Here is a 25,923-nt window from a genome sequence, read left to right on the forward strand (position 1 = left end):
TTGCTGGGAATTGAACTCAGGACCTCTGAAAGCAGCAGACAGTGCTCTGAACCAACCACTGAGTCATCTCTCCAGGCCTCCAAATAAGTCTTTTTTTAAAAAGAAGAAAATTGGACTCATGGAAGCTTCTTGGGTTTTCCCTTGGACGAAGTGCCCGATTCTCTGACCTGCTATCCAGTCCTCATCCTTAGAACTTGGCCCGTCTGTGCCTTTAAGGTCACTGATGGATCTGGGTGAAAACTACAGGCTTGGGATAGAAACAAACTGTCACTTCCTTGCAAATCAAACAACGCAGATGGGGCAGAGCACAAGTTCAAAGGATACCACTGATGTTACAGAGATGTTTTCTCTGCTATCTATTTTAATTATGCAAATGTAACTGGAGATGGATAACAAACACATTGTGGTTAAGAGTTGTGTTTAGAATATTCTAGAGGGATGCAATGAGCAGGGATTTTCGTCTTATTGCAAAACTTGCCAGAAATTACAGTTAGGGGAGGAAGAAGAGCTACTCAGCACTGAAAGGCCCTTACATGTCAAGGGGCATCTGAAAACCCAGGGCTGTTACTCATGTCCCTGTCACTGCCGAGCCTGTGTGCAACAGATGGATCCAAACACCACATTCCTTTGCTGTTGAAATATCACAGTGGCAGTAATGGTGCCCTCTGGGGCTGTGGTTATTGTGGTCAGCAAACTGCTGACACCCAGCCCTGAGCTCAGGGCTTCATGGGTGTGCTGGTGCCATGATAACCCCGGCCCACTTTGTTCTGGGAATGGCTCCCCTCTCCTTGGGTTTTCTGGATGCAGGTTTTCTCCGTGAAAGCATTTATGTCCTGAGAACAGCTTTTAGGGCCCGCCTGGGCTCTGCAAATTAAAGGCACTAATTTAAAACCGCAGCTATTTACCTATTTCTTCATAATGAAAAATAAGAGCTGACATCTGGTAAGAAATGTCCCCTGCAACCCAAGGAAGTGACTCTTCTTTTTCTCATCATGAAAGGGACAGATCTCCATTGGTGGCCTTTCTTATTTACACCACACACATGGTAATGGCTCCACATCCAGCTCCTTAGTATAAACAGAAAAGATGGTCTTTTTCTGGGGAAGTTAATGAATTGAAAAACAAAGCTGTTCTGTATACCCACTCATTCCAAACGAATAAAAGAACTACAGTGCTCCAAGTCTCGGGCAAAACAGTTGCATTCAAACTAATTTTGCCCCTTCCACTCTCCTTCTCCCCACTTCCCACCCCCACCCCTTTTTAAGAAGAAAAAGAACCATTTAATCACCTTATAAGGGAAGAGAGCATTAAGGAAGCAGAGCAAGAGTCTGAGGCCCAGATCTTATTCTTGGCTGGGACAGGGCTCACTGGGCGATCCTAGGCTGTCCCTCAACTGTGCTTTTCTGTTGATGCAGCTGTGATAAGGGGACGCAGATGTGTGTGTGGTGCCCATGTGCAGCCTTTGGTGAGACGTGGAGCTAAATCAGGAGGGCCTGTTTTGCTGTTTGCAGCTTGGGATTTGAGGCTGAAATACTAGTGGGTCTCAGGCTCAAAGCCGGGAAAGTAGATGCACACACAGACAAGGCCTGGGGTGGGGCTCTGGGGTTTTGGAGTGAGGTTGCCATGGCAAACCCAGCACCCTGTGTCTGACTTTATAAACATACATCACAGTGTGGTCATCTCTTTACCAGTGAATTATGGTGTGTGATTTCACATGATGTTTCCTGTGATGTAGTCAAAGAATAAAAACGAAACGGCAACTAGGGAAGTAACTCAGTGAGAGCTGACATCTGGCAAGAAATGTCCCCTGCAACCCAAGGAAGTGACTCTTCTTTTTCTCATCATGAAAGGGACAGATCATGGGGACCAGAGTTTGATCCCCAGGAGTCACATGATTGTAATCTCAGCACTTGCAAAGTGAAAACAGACAGATCCCTAGGACTTTTCCAGCCTCATCTACTTGGTCACTCCCAGGACAGAGAGAGATTCTGCTCAAAAAATTAGGAGGTGGATGGAACTTAAGCATTGACACTTGACATTGTTCTCTTACATCCACATAAACATACACATTCATTCACACAATATATGCACACATTCACACACACACATATATACACATTTACATACACACAAATATATACACACATTCATCTATACCAGAATGTGTACACCTACATACACTTAAACACACATAAGCACACATAATACATACATACACATTCACATATATACACATATACACACACTCACACACATACACACACTCTTACACATATACACACATAAATACACATACACTCACACACATTCACACAGAGACTCTTACATACATACATGCACACATACACTCATATATATACATATACAGACATACTCTTAAACACATATACATACACACATACACTCTCACACACACACTCTTACACACATACACTCACATATGCATAGAGACATAATCTTACACACACGCATATATATACACACTCACAGACATACATTCTCTCACACATTCACACAATACATATACACCCTCAAACACTCACACACTCTCACACACATACACTCTCACTCAGACACAGACACATAAACACACAGACACACACAGACACACACAGACACACACACACACATACACAGAAAAGAAATAGGAAGAAACAGAGGAAGAAAGGATGGTGGTCATGTCCCACGGGGCAGCATCTGGTATAGAGATGCAGTTTTGCTCTGTACCCAGGCAGGCCTCTAAGATTTCCCCCTTCTGGACTTTCTGGCATCCGTCCATGGAAGATTCTGGAAGACTGCTAAGGTTTGCCTGGGATGGTTTCTAGTGTGCCCCTTCCCTTGCTTCTTCTATTGGTTCCTGCCCACTTCCTTCTGAGGGCTTCCCCACTGTCAGGAGCTTTCTTCCCTCTTCCCAGAGCTGCCCAGACCTCAGCTTGCCCAGGTGCTCTGAAGAATGTCTTCAGGGAACATTGGAGAATCTTCAGCTGAGTGGTCCGGGGGCTAAGCCTGAGAAGAGGACTCGGGATTCCCCACTCTCGGTGTACTGCTGTAGGGATCTTTGAACTGTAACTGTAGCAGGGTATTTAAATGGGGAGCAAACTCTCAAAGCAAATCCTCTATGGTCTCCCCGCCTCCACAGATGCCTTATGCATGCCATCTTTCCAGTGCTTTTTACTCAGAAGACTCTTGAAGATTTTTAAAGATGCGCTCTGCTGTACCCATTTTGCAGATGGGGAAACTGAAAATGAGTTGGCCCCAAAGCCACACCCCTTGTGAAAAGCTAATGGTTGATACTCAGTAGTTGGACACTGATGCTAATGTCTGTTCATTCTCTCCCGGATGGATGCTGAAATACCAAGGGGAATGGGGCCAGTTATGAGTACTAGTTGTATGACTTTTAGGAAGTACAACATGTCAACCACTACTGTGTATCAACTCATTTAATTTCCACAGTGACTCTGTGAGGATGATATAATTATCGGCCCCATTTTACAGATGAGAAAACTAAGGCTTCAGGGTTAGGAGTCTGCCCAGAGGCCACATAGCTAAATAGCAGGAAACTTAGGAAGGGAAATCCAGACAGACTGGCTCCTAACGACCCTGTTTGGCAACCTCCCAGGAATCCAGGAATGGGGATCACTGTTCAGACAGGGGCCCGGGGCTGGGGAGCAGGAAGAATGTGGGGTTCTCAGGGACCACACCCAGGGCCAACCATAGCATGCATCCGTCCAGGGCATTCTAAGCAGATAGGATATGTAACTGCAATGGCCTTGGTATGCAAGCATAAGCTTGGGGGCAGTCAGTGAAGAGGGTCACCCTGGCTGACATACCTGGATTCTCCCGTTCACTGAGCTTTTCTCTTTGTTTATGACACTCTGTTGCTTAGCACTCCCTGCGCAGCCCCCACACCCACCCTGCCCCTCAGCCTGTTCTCATCTTCTGCCTCCCTCACAGCTTCTGCTGATCCTGGATCCTTTTTTTTTTTTTTTTTTTTTTTTAAACATGTAGACTTGATTCTGCCCTATGCTCCTGTTCTGGTTGCTTCCCACTTCAGCTACTACTGTCCTTAGTCTTTGCTCTCTTTCTGAGAATGTTCGTGAAGGAAGGTTGTGTGTGGCCTGTTCTATCTTCAGTGGAGACAGTGTGCATGGTTGTCAGCCTGTGAACTCCTTACAAGCACCCACATCGCACCAGGAAGACAGTTTGAGATGGAAGGGTCGGGGAGCGTTGAGGCATATGGGGAAAAAAATTGATACCCAGGCTGCCTCTTCAGCAGGGGCTGGGGGTGAGACTGTCTCCATTTGAAGGTGCTTCAATGACCAGGAGCCATGTGACTCATTCCCCTCACAACCTGACCCACTCTAGACCCAAGATGGGCCCTGGGTGATGTGGTGGGAAGACTGTCCAGTCCCGGTGGCTGATGTATGCCATAGCTGAGTCTCTCAGGTTCCAGTAGACAGCAGGCAGCCAGTAAAAGCAAAGGACCAGAGAGAGCTAAGCAGAGGAAACATTTTCATAGCACAGTGGGGATGCAGAGAAGCCCTTAGGACTGGTGACACACTGTGGGCCAAGTGTATTGGTAACCTAACCGTGTCTGAGCCTACGGGATGGAGCAGAGCGTGGACCCTGAAGCACAGAGTGAGTGACAGCTATCACTGAGAGGTGTGTGTAGGAGGCAGCCCCCCAAGAGCTTTAGCTCCCTATAAAGGATCACAGCCTTTGCCCACCTGTGACTCAGAAGGAAGGAGCCAGGAAGATCTGCATCTCCACCCCCTCGCCCTGCCCTCTGATCTCCTGCCAAAGCCCTGATGTCTCTCAGGAACTGGAGCCAGAGGCCGGGTACCCAGGGAAACCCTTGAAGAGGCTGGGCTCCTAAGTATGGTGGATATGAACAGAGACTTGGGAGGGGCGACTGAAGGTGCTAGACCCCCAATCTGCCTCCTCAATGTCCTACTTTTGCAAAGAGCTAAGTTATTCAAGATTAACTACCTGAAATAACACACATGTTTGTACATCACAGTACGACATTTCAATACATGTATACAGTGTAGTGATCAAATCAGAGTGCAGTATTTTTCTTTATTTCTATTTTGTAGGTTTTAATGCATATGATATGGGTATTTCACTGAATCTAGAGGTAGACTAGCGACTAGCAAACACAGCAATCCTCCTGCCTCTGCCCTCCACAGCTCTGGGGACACAGGCACCTGCAGCCATACTTGGCGTTTTACATGAATGCTAGAGATTTGAACGCAGGCCTCATGCTTGTGCAGCAAGCATTCTTGCTGGTTGAGCTGTCTCTCATCCGCTAATGTATTTTAAAGTAACGAGGAGCCTAAGCTGTTAGACTACAGTGTTCAGGGCTTCCAATGTGTTTCCCTGGAGCCCCTGAGAGTTTCCACTCACAGTCAGAACTGTGGGAGGTTCCGACAGTACCAAGAAGACAGGGAAGTCTAGTGAGAGGACTACCAAGGTACTCCTTGTTCTGATGAAAGGAACATTACCGGGCAGGTAGTGTGGACCCGCCAGAGTCAGAGAGTGTCTGTACTCCAGAGGATGGCAGGACCACTCGCTGTTCATCAGGAGAGGGGGCAGAAGGCTTTCAGAGTGAAGATGCAGTAAGAGGAGAAATGAGATGGGAGGAGGGGTGGCAAGACACTGGCATCAACTCCTTTAATTAATGAAAGCAGAGCTTCTAACATTTGGAGGGGAAGGTGCTTTGAACAGAAATTAAGTTCCATGCTAAAAAAAAATAAGGTGTGTGTGTGTATGCTGCTGTTGCTTTGCACACCTTTGGGAGTAGCCTACTCCACAGCCACACCATATGATTGCTGTTATTTTGTGTAGGCGATAGCGCTTGAATTCAGGGCAGTGGTACAGCTTTGGCCCTTTTCATATCTGTGTTTCCTTCAGGATAGAATAGTCCCAAAGGAGGATTCTTGTCCCGAGTTAAAAGGTGTTAATTGACATAGTACTCGGGGCTATAAAAAGTTGATGATAGAATGAGACTTGGCACTTGGGTATAGCTGCTTCATTATTTCATCTTTGAAGGCCCAAATGAAGGCATGTTTAGATAAAAAATACCTCCCAGGGAGTTAAAAATGCACTGGCCTCAGTATATCTCTTTCCCATCGCTCATGCATGTTCACACAAAGAGGAAACCGCTAAGGGACGCTTGATGTTTGGTTGTTCTAGAAGTTGGTGGGAGGCAGGAAGGTTGAAGGTCCCGGCATGTGCCTCTAATTTATTTCCTTCTACTTTCCCAAGAGTGGGAGAAAAAATATTTGTGAACTTGTGTTATTGAAACATTCATGTGGTCCACTTAGCACTCACCTATCATCCCACCAGTTCTCTGGACCAACAGAGAGTCTGCAGACTGACTCGGTGAGGCCAGCAAGTTCTGATTTTTCGTGGTTTCTAGAAGGCTGCATGGGAAGGACTTCTCTTTTCTTTCCCTACCATCCCTCGGCTGCTGCTTCACTGAGGAGAGCCCTAGGGCAAAGGCATAGTCTTCAAAGGGCCTTTCCTCTTCCTGAGCTCACGTGCCTCTCTCTCTCTCTCTCTCTCTCTCTCTCTCACACACACACACACACACACACACACACACACACACACACACATCTCTTTCATCTCCCTTCCCCCCCTCTCTTTCTCTCACACATACCTCACTTGTTCTCTCTTTTGTGTATGTGCACAGTGTATGTGCACACTTGTGTGTGTCCTGTGTGTATGTGGAGGTCAGAGGAGGGCACTGAGTGACGTGTTCTGATACTCTCTGTTTTATTTACATAAGACATCGTCTCTCACTGAGCCTGGAGCTGTGTTGGAAGCCAGCAATCCTGTCCCTGTACTCTCACTCCCAGCACTAGAGTTAAAGGTGTACATGTCAATGACCAGCACTTTATGAGAGCTGGGGATTTGAACTCAGGACCTCACACTTGCACAGCTACCATTATTACTTATTGATCCGTCTCCCCAACCCCTCACCCTTTCACTTTTCTGCCCCCTGACACAAACAATACTGTCTTAGTCAGAGTTTCTATTCCTGCACGAACTTCATGACCAAGAAGCAAGTTGGGGAGGAAAGGGTTTATTCGGCTTACACTTCCATACTGCTGTTTATCACCAAGAAACTCAGGACTGGAACTCAAACAGGTCAGGAAGCAGGAGCCGATGCAGAGGCCATGGAGGGATGTTCTTTACTGGCTTGCTTCCCCTGGCTTGCGTAGCCTGCTCTCTTATAGAACCCAAGACTACCAGCCCAGAGATGGTCCCACCCACAAGGGGCCTTTCCCCCTTGATCACTAATTGAGAAAATGCCTTAGAGTTGGATCTCATGGAGGCATTTCCTCAATTGAAGCTCCTTTCTCTGTGATACCTCCAGCTGTGTCAAGTTGATATGAAACTAGCCAGTACAAATACTTAACAGGTTATGGTAGATGCTTTCCTAATAACCAAGAACCCCAAGCCTTCTTCATCTGCTTAATACGACAGTGGGGACCAACTTCATATCAGCAGCTAAGCACGCCTGATCTCCCCACCAAGACTGATCCTTCTTCACACCACCAGCTCTGAAATTCAACGCAGGGGTTGTGACTGGCATTTAGAGAGAGGAGACTTGAAATGTAAGGCTCTCTTGCACAACTAAAATAAGCATGAGAACTGTTTGTTTGTGCTGATTTGTGCTTGGCTTGTGGTGTAAACTGGATTTCTTCATGTGGATCCCAGTGAGAACGTGAAGCCCCTGAAGCTAGGGTTACAGAGAGGGGAAGTCTTCCTCTGCCCACTGGCTTGGCCTTCATGGAGAGGTCCCAGGGGTTCTGTCGGGCTTCAAGTCCTTCTGTCTCCCTCTTTCCGATTTCTCAGAATCACTGCCAGTCTCAATTCTGTCTTTCACAAGGCTGCTCACAGCTCCCAAGATCCCAGCTGCAGAAGGACATTGTCTGGTGTTGGGAGTTGGATGCAAACCGTTTCGCTGGCTGGCCTTCAGCTGGTGGCACTGTTTAGGGGAGATTATGAGAACTGAAGTTTACAACCCTGCCATACTTCTGCCGCTGTTCCTGGTCCCACCAAATGTGACCAAACAGCCTTAAACACTACCACCACACCCCCAAACTGCACCTGTAGCCTCGTCTCGCCTGCTATTACGGACTGCCTTCTGAACTATAAGCCAAAATAAATCCTTCCTACCCTAGGTTCTGACTTATCAGAGATTTGAGCACAGTAATGAGAATACCGAGTGATACACCTACATAGCTCCTGGCCAGTCCAGAGATGAGCAGCTAGCTTTACAACAAACAAGAGGCTTTTCTGGCCTCAGACATATCTCTTTGGTCTTGTTGTCCCTTGTGGCATACTCTCTTATCTCTGTAGCCCCAAACTGGGTAAGTCAAGGCTGCACATGTTGAAATTATCTTGCAATGCCCTGAAAGCTGCTATGGCATAGCTGTTTGGATAACAGTCAGCCAGGGAACTCCCCGAGGACTACCATGACCCTGCCCACTCTGTTCATTCTTGGGTAATATTCTACTTAGTTATCAAAGGCAGCTGGGAAATCCCACTATTGTAAGCCCAAGAGAGAACTTAACTTTAAGTTAAAAGATCAATGTGCAACACAATTCCACCCATTATTTAGTGTCATTATTTAATGATTCAAGCTCTCAAAAGGCATTTATTGAGCAACTATTTTTCCTGGGTCAGACATTGTACAAGGTGCTAAGTTCAAGGCTGTGTATATAACAGGAAATGAAATACATGCTCTCAGGCTAAAACCCTAACTTGCAGTTGAAAAGTCAACCATTTTCTCAGATAATTCTGACAGATGCTTGTTTTTATAGATGTGGGGGTGTCACACTAAGTTCTTGCAGAAAAGACACATCACATGATAGTGAAACAGATCTTATAGAGGAGACATTTGAGATGATTCTTGATGGGTTAACAGGTATGTAGTTTGCTGAAAGGAGCCTCTACATTAAGCAGTGTAGGGCTAAAGTGTGTTTCATGGGCCAGATACAAGAGAATGGATAACTCTGAGGGCAACAGGGAACCAACATTTGTTTAAGTAGTTGATTATTATAAATTAATTTGTCAACAAAAATGTTTAATATAGTTTGATTGCATTGTTTTCAAATGGGGGAAAGCAACTTATCCATGATCAGAGAACATGTCAGTATCTGTACACTAGAATACTGTATGACCAGCGTATTAGGGTTCTCTAGAGCAGTTGCTCAACGTTCTAGTGGTACAACGGTTTAATATAGTTCCTCAACTATATATAGTGAACCTCAACTATAAAATTATTTTTTGTTACTTTGTAACGGCAAATAATTCAAGCGAGAAAATGCCCTCACAGGTGTACCCAGGTGCTTGGGGTGTTTGCTCGTCAAGCTGACAACTAAGGACAGCCATTACAGCAGGGAAGAGCATGCCTCTGAGCATGAACGGGTGGTTATTAGAGCTTTATTGAAATGTCTTTAAAAATACTTAATTTTATTAAGTTGTGTCTGTTTGCCTGCCTGTCTGTGTACATGAGTACAGGTGCCTCCAGAGGCCAAAGCTGTCAGTTCTCTTGGAGCTGTGGTTATAGGCAGTTGTGAGCCACCCAGGGTGGGTGCTGGGAACTGACCTGAGGTCCTCTGGAACATCAGCAAGCACTCTTAACTGCTGAGCCATCTCTCCAGCCCTAAAATGTCTTTTTCTATATTTCTACCATTACTTTCTATATTTAATACTGGGGTTCTTTCTTTTAGACTCAGATTCAAAATGATGGCACTGAATATATTTAATGGTTAGCTAATGAAAGTCCTCTGCAAATGTAAGGCTCTAAAATAAAATAGCAGGAAACCACAACAAGAATCACAAATTCTTCAAAGCCTATAATATACTAATGGTCATTCCTTGAGCTGTTGAGACAAAGTGGTAACAGGAAAAATATAACGCTTTCCTTTTCTTTTTAAAGCAGACTCCCCACTCCTGTGTGCATGTGTGTGTCTCTGTGCATGTGCACCTGTGTTGTATCTGCAGTGTGTGTGTGTGCATGTGTGTCTTAGTGCAGGCACATGCAGAAGTCACCTTAGATCTGGTCCTAACCTTGCACCAAGGATAAGTCAGTTTGGCTTTCTCTGCTGTGTACTCCAGGCTAGCCGCTCCTGGAGCTTCCAGGAATTCTCCTGTTTCTGCCTCCCATCGGGCTGTAGGAGACTTGCTCTCTTATGGTTTATGTGGCTTCTTGAGGCTCCATCTCAGGTCCCCACACTTTCACACCAAGAATTGTCCCTTCTGAACCACCTCCTCAACCCCATGTTCCTTTTTCATCTTGAAATTTCAGTCCCAGACTATGCTTGAGATCTTCGATGGTCTCGCTCGTACAGTGCTGCCTTGCTGCCCTGGTGCCCCCGCCCTCTGCTGCTCACATGCAGACCTTCACTCCACCCAAGTCAGAAATGCCGATTGTGAGGCCAACCAACAGAAGTGATGTTAGTGGCAGTGTCTTCTGTGACCTGCACAACTTTAGTACTGACCTCATTCGGATAGTCAAGAAACAACAGACACACATATAGGAGAACTGAGATTTGGCAGGTCAGTGCTCTGGTGGAGACACACCAGCAGCAACCTGGAAACTCAGAGTGCTTCTTACAGCATGAGTGAGGAGGAGGCAGGTAACTAATATGGGTAGGAGGTCTGAGCAAGGGAGTGGTCTCAGGCTGCGCTCATTCAAGACAAGGAAGCTGTTGTTGATAGTTTCTGCACACACTGTGTTAGAGGTCAGCCATTTACCAAGATGCCTACTTGGATCAGTGTGAGGCTTCACTGCTCCCATGGATCTGAGGCATTGGGGTTCTTGTCATGGCCATGCTCATATGAATAGTACACGTTCACGCAGGACTTCATCTGCTCCCCACAGTGTCTATGGCACTCTACTTAAGACACAGACAGTCTGTTCTTGCCCACTAATCACACACATTTCCACATGTTTAAGCATTTTTTGGGGGTTAGACTCTAGTGCTGTGGTTTGGGGGTGTCTCCCAAAGGCCCTGTGGTAGAGCCCAAACCTGCAGCCCTGGTGAGGATCGATAGACAGTTTAGGATGCAGAGTTCAGTGGAAGGGAATTTGATCATTGAGGTGGGAGATGGACCCTTGGAGGGAACATTGGGACCCTGGAGCTGTCCTTCTCTTTTACTGGAACCCTCCTCTGGCACTCATTCCTGCTGTGATGTACTGAGCAGCCAAAGGCCTGAGGTAGCAGGGTCAAGTGGCCATGAACTGAAGCCTCTGAACTGGGAGCTAGAACGAACCTTTCCCTTTACTAAGTCAATTTGTCATACACGTTTTGTTATAATAATGAGAATCCAACACATATTATAATATTCTAAAATTCCAAGGAACCCAATGCCTTTTTCTGACTTCAGTGGGCCTTGTATGCATGTGATACACAGACATGCATGCAGGCAAAATGCCTATAAACATATGACAATAATAATAATAGCTGGGCAGTAGTGGCACACCTTTCATCCCAGCATTTGGGAGGCAGAGGAAAGAGGACCTTTGAGTTTGAGGCCAGCCTGTTCTATAGAATGAGTTCCAAGACTGCCAAGGCTATACAGAGAAACTCTGTTTCTAGAAACCAAAATAATAATAATAATAATAATAATAATAATAATAGTTAATAACACATTCAGAGTAAATGATTAGATAGTGCACTTTGACAAGGGTAACCTATACATGTCCCATGTGGTCTGGCTTTTGCATAGATATGCAAAGAAAACATATGGAGATATTCTAAGAAGTGACTTATTAGACAATTTCTTCACTGTGCAAGCACCCTAGACTGCACTTACTTGCCTAGCTGATACAGACAAGATAGTGCATGTTATTCAATCACTTGAGACCACTTGATATAGTCTATATAGTCCAGTTGGTACAGCATGCACGAAGCCATGGGTTCTAACCCCAGCACTGCATAAACTAGCTGGGGTGTACCACATCTACATTTGAAACACTTGAGAGGTGGAGGCAATGAATTCAAGGAAAGCTTGGAATTCATAAGACCGAGAGAGAGGAAGAGAGAGAGAGAAAAGCTATAATAGGCTACTGCCAACCACCACAGCAGGACATACTGTTTATACTAAATATTTTATAAGAACACTCTAAGATACTGATCGAAAGGAAATACAAAAAATATAATATGGTTGCTTATTGTCATTATTAAGAATTATGTCTTGTCCATGTGTTATATACTAAACTTGTGTCCCACTGAGAGTGTGGGCTTGGTGCCCCTAGCACCAGCAGAGACACTGGAATAATGCACTGCCCTGTGGTGGCTTTACAGGCACTGTGGTGTGCCTGGGGTGGGAGTTCTCCAGCCCTGTCAATCACCTTAAGGGACTTCCATGGTCTAAGTGGTCTTATCAGCTTAAATGTTGCATGCTGGCAGGTTTTTAATCATCTCGACACAAACTAGCATCACCTGGGAGGAGGGAACTTCGGCTGTGGAATTTCCTGCCTTAGAATGGCTTGTGTTCATAGCTCTGGGACATTTTCTGGATTAATGATTGATGGAAGAGGGATCAACCATAAGCAGGTGGTCCTAGGCTGTATAATAAGCAAGCCTGGCAAGCTATAACGAATAAACCGTTATGCACTATCCCTCTATGGCTTCTGCTTCAGTTCCTGCCTTGAGTTCCTGCCTCAACTCCCTCCCTTCATGCTAAAGTATAAACTGTGGGGTGAAATAAACCCTTTCTTTCCCAATGTGTGTTTTATTACAGCAACACAGAAGCAAACTAGAACACATGACATGTAACTATCCATTCAAGTGGCTTCAAAGAGCAAGAGTCTACTGTGGATTTCTTTAAAGGAATTAAGCTTTAGAAATTCTCCAGGTAGGGCCTAGGGAGACAGTTCAGCGGTAAAAAGCACCTGCTGCTCTTGAAGAAGACCCAGGTTTGATTCCCAGCACCCACATGGTGGCTCATAACCTTCTGTAACTCCAGTTCAGCCTCCTCCTGGCCATTCTGGGTACTGCATGCATGTGATGCACACACATACAAATAAACATTCACACCGATAAAATAAAAATAAGTGACTGTAAAGAAAAAATTTTAAAAGGAAACTCCCGAAATATATATATTTTTAGAAATATTCCTTCATCCTGAAGTCTAAGCCTTCAAGCTGCAATCAGATGTCCATCTCCTTTTCTTACCCACACAGCTTGCTCATGGCTCCTCCAGCCATATTCGCCAAAAGCTCCACTCCTTTCTCTGAATCATATCTGCTAGATGGCCTGGTTCCATTTGTCCTCTCTGAGATGCCAGAGCATCGAATCCCATATCTTCTGTTCAACCCTAGATCCTACAGACAAAACAATGAGAGCACCCTAGGCAGAGGGCTCTCTCTCTCTCTCTCTCTCTCTCTCTCTCTCTCTCTCTCTCTCTCTCTGTGTGTGTGTGTGTGTAGTATATGTATAAACGGACATATGTGTATAAGGCATGCACACACAAATATAGAAGCAAGAGGCTGATAGCACCTGATGGATGCCTTTAATCCCAGCACTCAGGAGGCAGAAGTAGGTGGATGTCTGAGTTCCAGGCCAGCCTGATATACAAAGTGAGTTCCAAGACTATACAAAGAGATTCTGTCTCAAAAAACAAAAAGAGGCCAACACTGGGTCCCTTCCTCTATCTCTCTCCACATTATATTCTGAGACAGGATCTGTCTCTGAACCTCGAGCTTGCTATTTCAGCTAGGCTGCCTGGCCAGGGAGTTCTTGGGATTCCAGGATTTGTTGGTCTCTGTCTCAACCTCAGTTTCTTTTGCAGTCAAACCCAGCTTTTACTTCAGTTTTGGTGATGGGAACTCAGGTCCTCATATCCATGCAGTAAACACTGTACTTACTGAGACGGAGCCATCTCCCCAGTCCTGAGAGATATCTTCTTACTCAACAAGAGCAGAAAGTCACACAACAGTATGGGACTAAACACTCCACCTTGTTAACAAATTGGTAAGGAAGGATTATTAGTAATTGATGGCTAACACTACTGGTTAACTGTTTGGGGGAAAATATTACACTTCCTGCCTTACATCCAAATCTATTCCAGATGGTTTGAATGGTTTAAAATAAAACTTAAAGGAATTAGAAAAAACATAGGTGGGAACCCATCTAGTCACATAAAAGTAAAGACCTTGGCTATCACTTCATAAAAATATACAGTTCTGAATGTCAGAAAGCACCACAGAAGTTTCTAGAAACAAAAAGTTTTTGAAGAAATGGTGCAATGGCTATGAAGGATATTTATTTTCACTAGCGTACAAAAGAGCTCTTTAAATATGTGTATGAAAGAGACAGTCTTCAGCAAAAAGATAGATCATAACAGAATTCAGATGGCAAGCTTGAGTGCAGCCTGGGCTACACAGGCGCGTTCTGCCTTCCTCGAGATGATGACCCTTTTAAGGCACTTGTTACGGTGAAGGAAAGAAAGCACTGGCCCATGGCTAGCCTCATACTTGCCATTGGCTCCAGGAAGACAGGATGGTTTTCTAGAGGTTGGTCACTGGAGGATGGGGTTTTTTGTTTGTTTGTTTGGTTGGTTGTTTGGTTGGTTGGTTGTTTTGTTTTGTTTTGTTTTGTTTTGTTTGGGGTGGTGGTGGAAGGTGAGGCTGAAAACCAGTCATCCCACTCAGCACAGCTGCTGAGAGCTGGAGCTTGCTGCGGTCACTGAAGGGACTCCAGGAAGGGGCCAGGTTCCTCCAAGGTTTTCAGGCCTTTGTCCTCAGGAGTTAACTCTCCAGCATCTGTCTCTCCTCCCTCTTTGTCTCCTGCATCTCCTGATGAGGAAAGGCTACTGTAGCCTCGCCTCTCATCTCCTTGGGTCCTCTCTACTGAGACACAGCTTCCTAGAATCCTCATGGCCAGCTGTGGCTGGGTAATGCAAATCTGCTCCTGAAGAACTGCTTTTGCTCAAGCAACCTGAGTACACTTCAGGGCTGTGGTGGGCTGAGGGGCTCCACGAGCAGAGCCCTTCTCACACTGCCTGGGACACTGGGACTGAGAAAGGGAGGCTGGGAGACCTTGACAAGGATTGACCCCAAACACTCCTGTGGGTAGAATGCTCCCTACTTGTAATTCAAGAAAGAGTAGGCAACAGTTGAACCCCCAATACTCCAAAGACCTCCCTCCAAGATACAGGGAGGCTAGACAACAGATCTCAACATGCCATTAGACAAGAAGAATAAGATCGCAAGTCCTATAGCACTACAAGCTGTCTGGAGTTTAACTATTACACACTTTGTGGATAACTGTAACCAAGGCACTGACAGTTCCAAACGCAGAGAAACAATGAAGAGAAGAAAATGGCCTAATCAATCAATAAATGCATTAAGTCACCACACTGCTCTCTATATACTTACAATCATCACATGTCATTTGAAAAATAAAATCTAGCTGGGCAGTGGTGGCTTAGGCCTTTAATCCCAGCACTTGGGAGGCAGAGGCAGGCGGATTTCTGAGTTCGAGGCCAGCCTGGTCTAGAGTAAGTTCCAGGACAGCCAGGGCTACACAGAAAACCCCTGTCTTGAAAAAAAAAAGTCTGGTGGGCGAGGTTGTGACAGTATGTTTGCCTAGCACTCATGAGGCCCTGACTTCAATCTCTAGCACCACAAAAGTAAGCAAATACTAAGATGTAAGTACTTTAAAATACCCCTTTACACTGAGGATTTGACTTAGTCGGAGAGCTTGTCTAGAAAGCACAAAGCCCCAGCTTCAGTCTTGCACAAGCTGGAGGGCATAGGGAAATGGTTCAGTGGGTAAGACGCCTGTGCTCTTGTGCAAGCATGAGGATCTGAGTTCAAATCCCAGGACTACGTATATCTGTAACCCCAACATGGAGAGGGGAGGCAATGGGTCCCAAGTGCTCACTCCCCAGCCAAACTGAATGGTGAGTTTGGAAGACACCGTTTTAAGGCAACAAGGTGGAGAACCAAGAGAGAAAGAGAACTGGTTAAGGCAGAGAATAAGAGACTGTGAGATGCTCAGCCCTGAACAGGCCATCTGTATTGCAACACCACCCTCCAAGGCTTGGAGGTCATCTTTTAAGAGACCTGTGGAAAGATTGTAGGAGCCAGAGGCAGTGGGTGAGTATAAGGAAACTGTTTTCTGGACACAGCCAGGATGTTTTCATACAGGAACGCATAGACTTGTGACTGTATGCAAAGACCTGCACAAGCTTAAGCCAGGCAGAAATCACAGCAGAGAGGGTAGGGGCTGTAAGCACAAGTCCCACCCCTAGCAGAGGAGCCATTGGCCATTGATTGCAGGGAGGGTGAGTCAGTTTCCTTTAAAGAGGAGGCCTCTGAGAAGGGCTACCTTCTGCTCCAGTAGATGGCCCTATTGGCAGCAGTAAGTAAACTCAGTAAGTTTAAACATTAGTTTTCTTTTTGAAATGAGAGGGAATGAATTTGGAGGGCAGAGTACTAGTGGGAGAGTTGGGCTAAGGGGGATTGGAAAGGGGATGAGGGTGAGCTTGCTCAAACCATTATACACATATATAAAATTCTCAAACAATGAAGACGTTATGAAAAAATGCTAACTCCGTGCTGAATTGAATCTCCCATATGCTATCAAGGCCAAAACAGCAATCACAGAAACATTTAGCCCTTCAGCCAGCAAATCTATTCTCCCCAGCAGGAGACCTTGATTGTTGGCATTGCTAACACGTAGACCTCCTGCAGGCTCTAAGGCACCTCTCAAGCAACCCACCCTATTCTGTCTGGAATGGACCACATCCAGCGCCACACCTGTATCATATCTCCTTGTTTGAGGAACCCCATGATCCCTAGTAGTCCCAGCAGCTGCCAAGCTTGGGAGCATGTTGCCACTTGCAGCCTCTACCCACAGCCCACCCATCCTGCCATCAGCAATAACTAGAACGCAGGGAACCACAGGGAGCCTACTTAAAAAAAAAAAAAAAACAACCTTCTATTTTCACAGAAAAAATTATTTATGTGATTTTTTTTTTAGCTCCACATTCTTTCACTTACATTATTTTACTTGGTTCTCAACCAACCCTTTCAAGTGGGCAGACTGAGTGTTATCACCCACTTGGAAAGCACACTGGTGAGACTCTGAGAAGCTGAAGGACATGCCCAAAATTGCTGAAAGAGTGGGTGTTAAAGGCACTCATCATAAAGGAATGAAAACTGTGAGTGGGGGACGGCTTAATTAACTTGATTTGATCATTCTGAGATATATTCATGTACTAAAAGGCCATGTTGTACCTCAAACATACACGATTATTTCTTGTAAATTAAAAATAAAAATTTAGGTCTAGGATGTGGCTCTGTAGTATGGCACTTGCAGAAAATGCTGACCCGGTGGAGTCTCTAATACTGTAATAAATAAATAAATAATAAGTATGAAAATTTAAAATGAGGAGGCCAGTGAGATGGCCCAGCAGGTAAAGGTGCTTGCTGCCAACCCTAGTGACCTGAGTTCCCCAGTACCCAGATGGTGGAAGGAGAAAACCCACTTCTTCAAACCCCCACTTCTTCAGCCTTCCCCTGACCCTTCCCACTATACACACACACACACACACACACAGAGAGAGTAAATAAATGAATAAGTGTAAAAACATTGAAGTAATAAATAAATGTTGAAGATTTCACGTAAAATGTAAGAATTATATTTGTTGTTTGCACTTGTGTTAAATTCAAGGCCATTGTTCATACTTCCAAGGTTTTAAAACTATTACTCTAGAGCTGAGTGTGGAGCTCCCACTTGAAACCCCAGTACTCAGGAGGCTGAGTGGAGTGTTATCACCAGTTCAAGGCCAGTGTGTGCGGCATAGTGAGAACAGAGGTGGTGGGAATAGAGGAAGAAAGGGGACAGGGAGAGAAAAAGAGGGAGAGAGGGAGAGAAGAGAAATAAAACTAATTCATGACTCTCTGAGGCATTTCCCTAAGCAACTCTGACCTGAGAGTGCAGCCAGTTGACTGAGATCATCCCTGGCCATTCCCAATGGACACTCTTAAACAGTGTTGATTATATTGCATGTACTTGTGTGTTCTCTATGTACATGAAGGCATGACACCTGTGTGGCGCTCAGAAGACAACTTGTGAGAACTTGTTCTCTTCTTCCACCATGTGGGTCCCTGGGCTTGAACACAGATTATCATGATTGGAGGCAATTACCCCCCACCAGCACTGGCCACTCCCCCCCACCCCACCCCCTCCCTCCAGTCTCACTGTGTGACTCTGGCTGGACTAGAACTTGCTATGTAGACCAGGCTGACCTGGAACTCTACAGAGATCCATCTGCTTCTGTCTCCCAAGTGCTGGCATTAAAGAAGTATACCACTAGGCTAGGCTTGTGGCAAGCTCCTTTGACCCACTGAGCTACATCGATGAACCCTGCTCTCCTCCAAATTTTATCATAAGGAATAGGGAGCTAGGTTTTTGTTTTTGTTTTTGTTTTTGTTTTACCTGCCTATTCTCTCTGGTCTGTAGCATAGGCTACCCTGGAAATCACTATTTAGCCGTTATCTGGCCTCTAGTGGATGGTGTTTTTCCTCCCTCAGGCTCCAAATGCTGGAATCAGACATGACCCAACACACTGGGTAACTTCCTATTTTCAAGAGCAATAACTTTGTCAGAATGTTCCTGGTCGTTAATAGACACTTCCTGAGGTCTGCTCTACACTGTTTTTACACAGTGCCCCAGCATCAAGAACTCTCTACAGCCTGCTAAGGGAACTCAGGACATAACCTTTTAAGTTCATTTATACTTCTTAGACACCTTTTAACAGAGTGTTCTTAACTGAATAGTTTTGCCCCCAATAGTATCAGGAGGCAACTTTCATGGTTAATAAAGATTGGCTGCCACTGGTGTCTAGGACAAAGGGCAGGGCTGTATTCAACATCCTCAGATTCAAGGCATGGCTCCTGCAATGTCCACAACTCTGAGGCTCAGAAATCCTGGCCTAACATCTCTCCTTCCTGGGAGCTGATGTCTCTGTTTGAGAAAGTCAGGTTTGTGGGGACCTGCAAGGCTTATTTCAGCAGAGAACCAAATCCTTGATGGTACCTCTCTGCTTCTGGCTGGGAGCCATCTCTGTCTGCTGTACCCTGGCTTGGGTTTGCATAGAGATCTACTTAAGCCCTTCTAAAGAACCCTTGAAGCAAGAGCTGGGCGGACTGTTTGACTGTGACTAAAAGGGGAAGGGAATGCGTTTTGGAGGGGGGGGGGTTGAATGCTGAACTTTCAACCCTTCTTGGCAGTATTTGCTGGTCAGAAAGCAAAGCCAGCTGTAACTTGGACAGAGCTATACACAAGCAGACAACAGACTGCTATCTTGCAAATTGGAGGCTTTCGATGGCTTCTCATGTGGGCATTGGCCTCAGGCAGGAAGACCACCCACAGGCAAGCGCACAACGCCTCCCAGGAGGCCTCTAATCACCCACCCTTCTGGCCACCTGTTCTGGGGCTGCTTATCAGATGTGAAGGAGCCAGTTAATAACCATTTATAAGCTATAAATGGAAGTGGCCGTGGCAGGGAGCTGATAAACATTTGGGGGCAAATTATTTGTGTTGCTGGACTGTCATTTGCACCCCTCTTGAAAGTATGTGTTTCGGGTTACAGGATGTCCAGATGGCTGCTTGTGGCCAGCCCTGTCTGCTGAAGGGCTGGGACTATGATCTCCACCCTACTGTGGATACTATGGGCTGCTTGGAGAGTGTTAGCCTTCCCGGGCATCAGCCCTGTCTTTATAACTCTGAAGGAGAAAGGAAAAGTCAAAGCTCCCTAAAGGATTTCATGCCATATGTCTTGGGAATCTCTGATCTCAGTTTGGAACTAAAGGGGATTGACTGTACTCAGCACTGAGCTAAACAGGAGCGAGCTTTGTAGAAACTCCAGTCATTGGTGTAGATTTTAGATCCCCCCTCAAGAGATGGAAAGGATGGTGAGATGTCATCTAAACTGATACTGACAGTCAGGCAACTGCAGACCGTGACTTGGGAAGAACATTCATTCCACAAGGTGCTTTCCAGAAGTCAACATGGCTGCAAAGCAGTCAGCTTTGCTGTGGTCTCCAAAGGCCCATGTGTTAAATGCCTCTCCCCTCCTCCCCCATCTGTGGGAGGTGCAGACCTTAAGAAGTAGGGTCTAGTGGGATGAAATCAGGTCACTGTAGTGTGCTGGTTGAAGGGGCTACCTACGCCTTTGTCTCTCCAGTGGGATAAGCAGTGCTCCTGGCCATGAGGTGCTCCCACAGGCACAGAGGAAGCTACCACAGACTGGAAGCCCAAACAACCCGTTTTGCTCTAAGTTTTGATCCTCTGATGCATCTGTTTCAGTAAGGAAAAACTAAGGCAGCCATATTAACTAGGGTTGGCAACTGTGAAATTCAGAGGCCAAAGAGGATCTTGAACAATGGAAAGGGGTGCTGGGTAGAGACAAGGCATTTGAATAATAGAAGTGACACCTGGTTCTTTCATTTGAGAGCTGTAGTGAAGCAGAGCCAGCTGTTCTGCCTTTATCGTCCCAGACTGGATATGACCAGAATTCTTCAAGATGTCAAGTAGTGGATACTACTGAACTGGTGGCTGCTAACGTAGAAAACATGATCAGAGTGCCCAGGCCCAGTTCTGGACCTTAGGTTCTCTGTGACCTGGCTGGGGTCTGCATACAACTTAGTAAGTTGTGTACCTACGCCCTACCTGGGGAGCTACTATATGAAGTGTGGCCCACAGCTGGGCCCTGGGAGTCTGTGACTGGCTGGAGAACCATTTGAGGCCACAGCAGAAGGCTAACAGGGTGTGGAAGAGTAAATGTTATCAGGGTTTGTTCCAGACATCCACAAGGCATGGAAGGAGTCTCCACTTGAGAAAAGTGTGGCAGAGATCCAGGTGTCAGGAAAGGGCCTCTGAGGTGGCTTTCAGAAGACAGATTGTGTACCCAAAGCCCCAGAAATAAACTATGCCGTAGCCTTAGGGAGAAGAGAGACTTTTCTTTGTGGGTCAATCAGAGGAGTGGGGGGAAAGCAGGTGAGGCTGGTACAAAGGTCAGACCCAATCAGAGACGGATGCTTCTCCTGGTCTGTGAGGTCAGCAGGTCAGGAGGTTGCTGTGGAGAGGGAGGTACAGAGGATTCAAGGAGAGTGAACTCTGGCCAGAAGGAAGCAGGTCTGATGCTCTGGAAAGAGGAACGGCTCTAACAGAAACCATCCCGTCTTCAAGCAAAGGATGGCTGCCTTCTGGACTCTCCAGGCTGGGGTAAAGGAACAGAAACAGCCAGTCTGTAACTGGAAGTGAAGACTGTAATTGAGCAGGGTGTGCTTGATCCTCTATGCCCTGATTGGTTGCTAGAATGTACATATCCGAGAGGACCAGCTACGCAGTGACTCTTCAGGCTGGATGTGATTCTCACTCAGACCCACCTGATGCTAATGGCTTCTCTGACCTCCTTGTGTTGAGTCTTTCATGGCACTTTTGTTTCCTCTAGGACTGGTGTAATAACCCAGCCACGTGATATATGGCCAATACCAACCTTTCTGCTTCCAAATTTCTTATAAATAAATATTAGAGTTGATATTAGTCTATGACTTTAAAGGTTAGAACAAATATCAGAAAAGAAAACCTTGGCCTCCTATAAGCATACAGGCTTAAAATACCAAATGAATCAGTATTCTTTTCTAATTTAAATTTATATTAAATATTAATTAATTTTTTCTCCAATTTGGCCAAGCAAAGGGATCTTCTGAAAGCCAAAAGAGACAATAAAAAGAGAGAGAGAGAGAGAGAGACAATATAAAAACAGCTCTGTATCTTTACTGCAAAGTGTTTATTTAGAAGCTCTTGCAAAGAAGTTTTTGAACAATTCCTCACCAATTAAAGCTTAAATGCCTCTGTCTCAGGTAGCTGCCAAGTCTGATCTCTTCTCTTTTGGCTTAAAATGTCACTTACATTTTCATTTGGAACAGAAAGCACACAGATTCTGCAAGGTTTGTAAGTAACTTAGGCTCACCACCTCTGATCTTCAACCCACAGCAGAGTGGAGCTGGAAAATGAAATCAGAAACCCAACTACAGTGGTTCTTATAGTGTTGAAGTTTTTGCCAATTTGGGTTTGGAAAGGAATTTTACCACAGGGTGTTTTGGCACAAACCTCTCTCTCTCTCTCTCTCTCTCTCTCTCTCTCTCTCTCTCTCTCTCTCTCTCTCTCTCTCTCTCTCTCTCTCCTTCTTTTCCAAATTTCACCTGGAGCCCTTAGCTGGGAGGTGGAGCCATCTCAGATTGAAAATAAAGAGTGTATGACACACAGGTGAGGGGTGTTTGCAGCTCACTGCCTAGCCTTTCTTCTCAAATAACCAAGTGGTGGTACCAAAGGGATAGACTGGGCTAATTCCTTGGCACATCACACCAGGGAGTGGTATTTCTCAGTCCTCACCAGAGAGCAACTGATCAGCCAGCAATCTGTGTCTTGGAAAGCCATTGTTTCTGTATCCAGGTTCCTTTTATTCCAGGAACCCATCTGATACATACAACACACCCCTCCAGGTTCCCTCAAAACAGGAGAGCTACTCAGAATCGCAGACATATAGTGTCCTGTAGAGGAAAGCTAGAGAGTCCAGGGATGACACTGTGAGACACTGGGGTCACTTTCCCTGTATTCCCCATAGCAGAGACCAGCATTTGCGTACTGAGAACTTACCACAGGCCAGGCTCAGGGCTTCTCTGGCTACTTAACCTCTTATGAATGTGTGTGTCTGCGCATGGGAGCACAGGTGTCTAAGCATCACCGGCTTCCTCGTCCTGGATTTCAGCCTTCTTTCCTGGCAGTTTGGAGCATTTTGCTGTAGCAAACTCAAGAGTCTAAAATAGCTCTGCTAATTCCCAAGTCTTATTCACACCTGAGATGTTGCACATATTGTAATTTTCTGTTTCTATAAAAGATGATGTTGCTCTTGGGTGCAGCCAGTGTTCTCATCTTACAGGTGGTCTGTCCTGTCTGCCAGACCTAGATGTTCCTGGAATTCAAGGTGTCTGGGAAATACTTGCCTAGTGAACCAACCTTAATTAAGAGGTTCACAAAGACCATTTGTGAACATTAGTATGCTAATAATTAGATACGTTGAGACTCTCATTCTCCTCCTCTTTCTTCTACATGGAGATTCCATAGTTTCTCAGGAGAGGGCTCCCTGATCTTAAATCTCTTATTCCATTTTTGTGTTCAGGCTGAGCACCAATTCTTTTCTGTCCAATTTGAGCATGGATCTCCATGTGTTCAGCGAGGGATTTATGCTGAACACCTGACCCAAGCCCAGACAGCCAAAGCCTGTAGAACAGGCTCTTGAAACTGCTTTTGCTTGAGCACGTCCACTCCTCTCTCAGCTTACAAGGTGCCGCCGAGCAGCATGAAGGCCAGGCATCTCTGCCTCCATGTCTCCTTTTCCTTGGGTCAGACTCGTGTTCCCTTCTGCGTATGCATGTCAATCACTCGCACAGCATTTATCCACTGTCGCCTCATCCTTCCAAGATGAAGGCACAGAGAAAGGTAAGTCATCGTCCTAAATACAGTCTTGGATCTCAAGAACAATGAGGCCTCACATGTGACCCCAATTTACCACCCACTCCCAATGTCCCAGCACATCTTCCTTAGGAACCAACCATATTGATTGCCTCAGAAGATGACGGTGATTAAGAACTTGTGGGGGCCACCTTGCTGGGCAACTGAAAAGCTGAAGGATAGGCCCACACCTTGACCAGAACTGGCCAGTGCACACCTTGCCTGATTCTTCCCTGCTTAAGCCTACAGCTGATTCCAGTACTCTGAAGATGAACTTATGGACACCAGAGCCCTTTTCCAGGTCCTCTTTCCAGGGCAAGTTGATTGAACTTCTTTCCAGATTGTGCCATTGATCCCCTCTTTAACTGGCATTTTGATGTGGCAAGCATCTAAGGCAGAGAAGAATGCATCAAGATTAAGACGGAAGGGCCACTGATATAGAAAGGTGCTTGCCCACAAGGGTGACATCCTGAGGTTGATTTCTGGAGCCTACATTGTAGAAGAAGAGGACCGACTCCTGAAAGGTGCCTTCAGACCATGACATTAGCTCTGAGGTATGCATGTGTGTATATACTCACTGAATACCTAAGTGTACAAAAGAATGAACATAGAAGGAAACTGTTGGCAGAATGCCTGGAAACCCTTGCCACCAGGATTATGTGTAAAGGATGGGGCCTCTAGCTTCTCAAGGCTCTGACCCACTCTCATTCTCACCCTATTTCTCTCTTTCCTAATAAACTGTCTCTGGTTTTGCCACAATCCATGTGCCTCAAGACCCTTAAGGCAGTTACTGAGAATTGCAGATCGCATAATGGAAATGTCACAGCTAAACAACGTTCCCAGTGAACCCTCCAAAAAAGAAAAGTCACCTGGCTGACCAACTGAGACAGGCAGGTGGCTGGAGGAGTCATGGCAGTTTTCATGGCCAGTTACCTGGGCACTGGGTCACAAACACAGAGAACCAGGTCTGGCCTAACCCTGGCCAACCACACTCCTTCATAAAGTCAGAATCTTTTAAAGAGCAATTAAAGGACACATGGCCAGAATGGGAAGTCCTTCGAGAGCATGGGGTAGAGGGGTTAGGTGAGGTGAAAGGCCTTGGAGAAGGTGGGCCTCAGCTCCACCCTACTCAAGCTAGTTGTGGTCTGGTATTTACTCCTAGACCTTAGGCTCCTGCCAAGTGTCAGCTCCACCCCAGCTATCTTGTCCTGGAGCCCTTCTGGCCCCAAACATCCAGGGGCTGCTGAACCTGGTCCTCCTAGCCTTCTGCAGCAACCACTTTCTACTTTAGTTCCTAGCAGTGTGGAAGGCTGGGACTCTCCAGACAGCCTTAGGGACATCTTTCATGAGGAGGCATGGGGGTGGGATACGGGATTATGAGAGAGACCTTTTGCAGCTGTCTGTCTCCAACTAGGAAGCCTCTAAGTTTAGGTAACAGCTCCTCTGTCCTCCTTGCTGCTGACTGGTGGAGAGGGATAGATCATCAGGCCTGCCTGGCTTTTGGCATGGGGAGAAGGCTTGGAAAGCATTCAGAACAGGCAGCAGTGGGAACATTGCCTTTACCAGGAAGAGGCCACACACAGAGGCTAGAACACACACACACACACACACACACACACACACACACACACACACACACACAGAGAGAGAGAGAGAGAGAGAGAGAGAGAGAGAGAGAGATACAGAGAAACAGAGACAGACAGACACAGAGAGACAAATATCGAGATCGAACAGGGAGGAACTGGGCTGCAAACACTATACTGAATATTCCAGTCATCTATGACGTGAAACACTCGTTGTATAAAGCACAGGGTTACAAGGAAAACAATCTCCAATTGTTAGCAGCCATGTCATTGTTGTTCAACATTAACCCAACTTTAATAAAGGGACAAAGCTACTGCAGGGAAACAATCACATAGTTGTGGGGTCATCTGGGGAGTTCTCTTCTGAATATATGCAGGACTAAAGAATCGAGCTCAGAGAGAGCAAACTATAATCCCACAGATCATAAAGCTCCTAGCTCGCGGGTACTCAGGTGCTGGGTGACAATGACAGCAAACTGTGAGACCTGGAGAAGCTGTTTGGGCTTTTCCCATCTTCCAATAGGAACTTCTTGCTACTTTGGGAAATCAGGGGGACTACTTTTTGTAGGTAGTGTATTTGTGAGTTAAGTCTGGGGCCTGGGGTGACCAGGGTCTGGGGGTGGGGGTGATCCTTGGAAAGGCAACTCAGAGATTTGATTCTCAGCCTTGAGGGGGGTCTCCGGGAATCCCCTGGAAGGTTGACAAAATGCTCCCTACTCCAGAATCTGGGGGAGGGGCTGTGGAATTGGAGCTCAGAGACCACACACCAAGCCAGTTGCTAG

General features: G+C 45.9%; 1 long non-coding RNA gene across 1 annotated transcript in view; it reads right to left on the minus strand.

Annotated features, from left to right (window-relative positions):
* Positions 1 to 25,923, minus strand: part of 1700024I08Rik (RIKEN cDNA 1700024I08 gene) — a 58,543-nt gene that overhangs the window by 24,581 nt on the left and 8,039 nt on the right. Inside the window, exon 4 of the long non-coding RNA NR_126476.1 lies at positions 23,776 to 23,947. This is a non-coding gene — a long non-coding RNA (RIKEN cDNA 1700024I08 gene). The remainder of the gene's footprint in view (positions 1 to 23,775; positions 23,948 to 25,923) is intronic.

This window comes from Mus musculus, chromosome 13, assembly GCF_000001635.26.
Source record: "Mus musculus strain C57BL/6J chromosome 13, GRCm38.p6 C57BL/6J".
Lineage (NCBI taxonomy): Eukaryota > Metazoa > Chordata > Mammalia > Rodentia > Muridae > Mus > Mus musculus.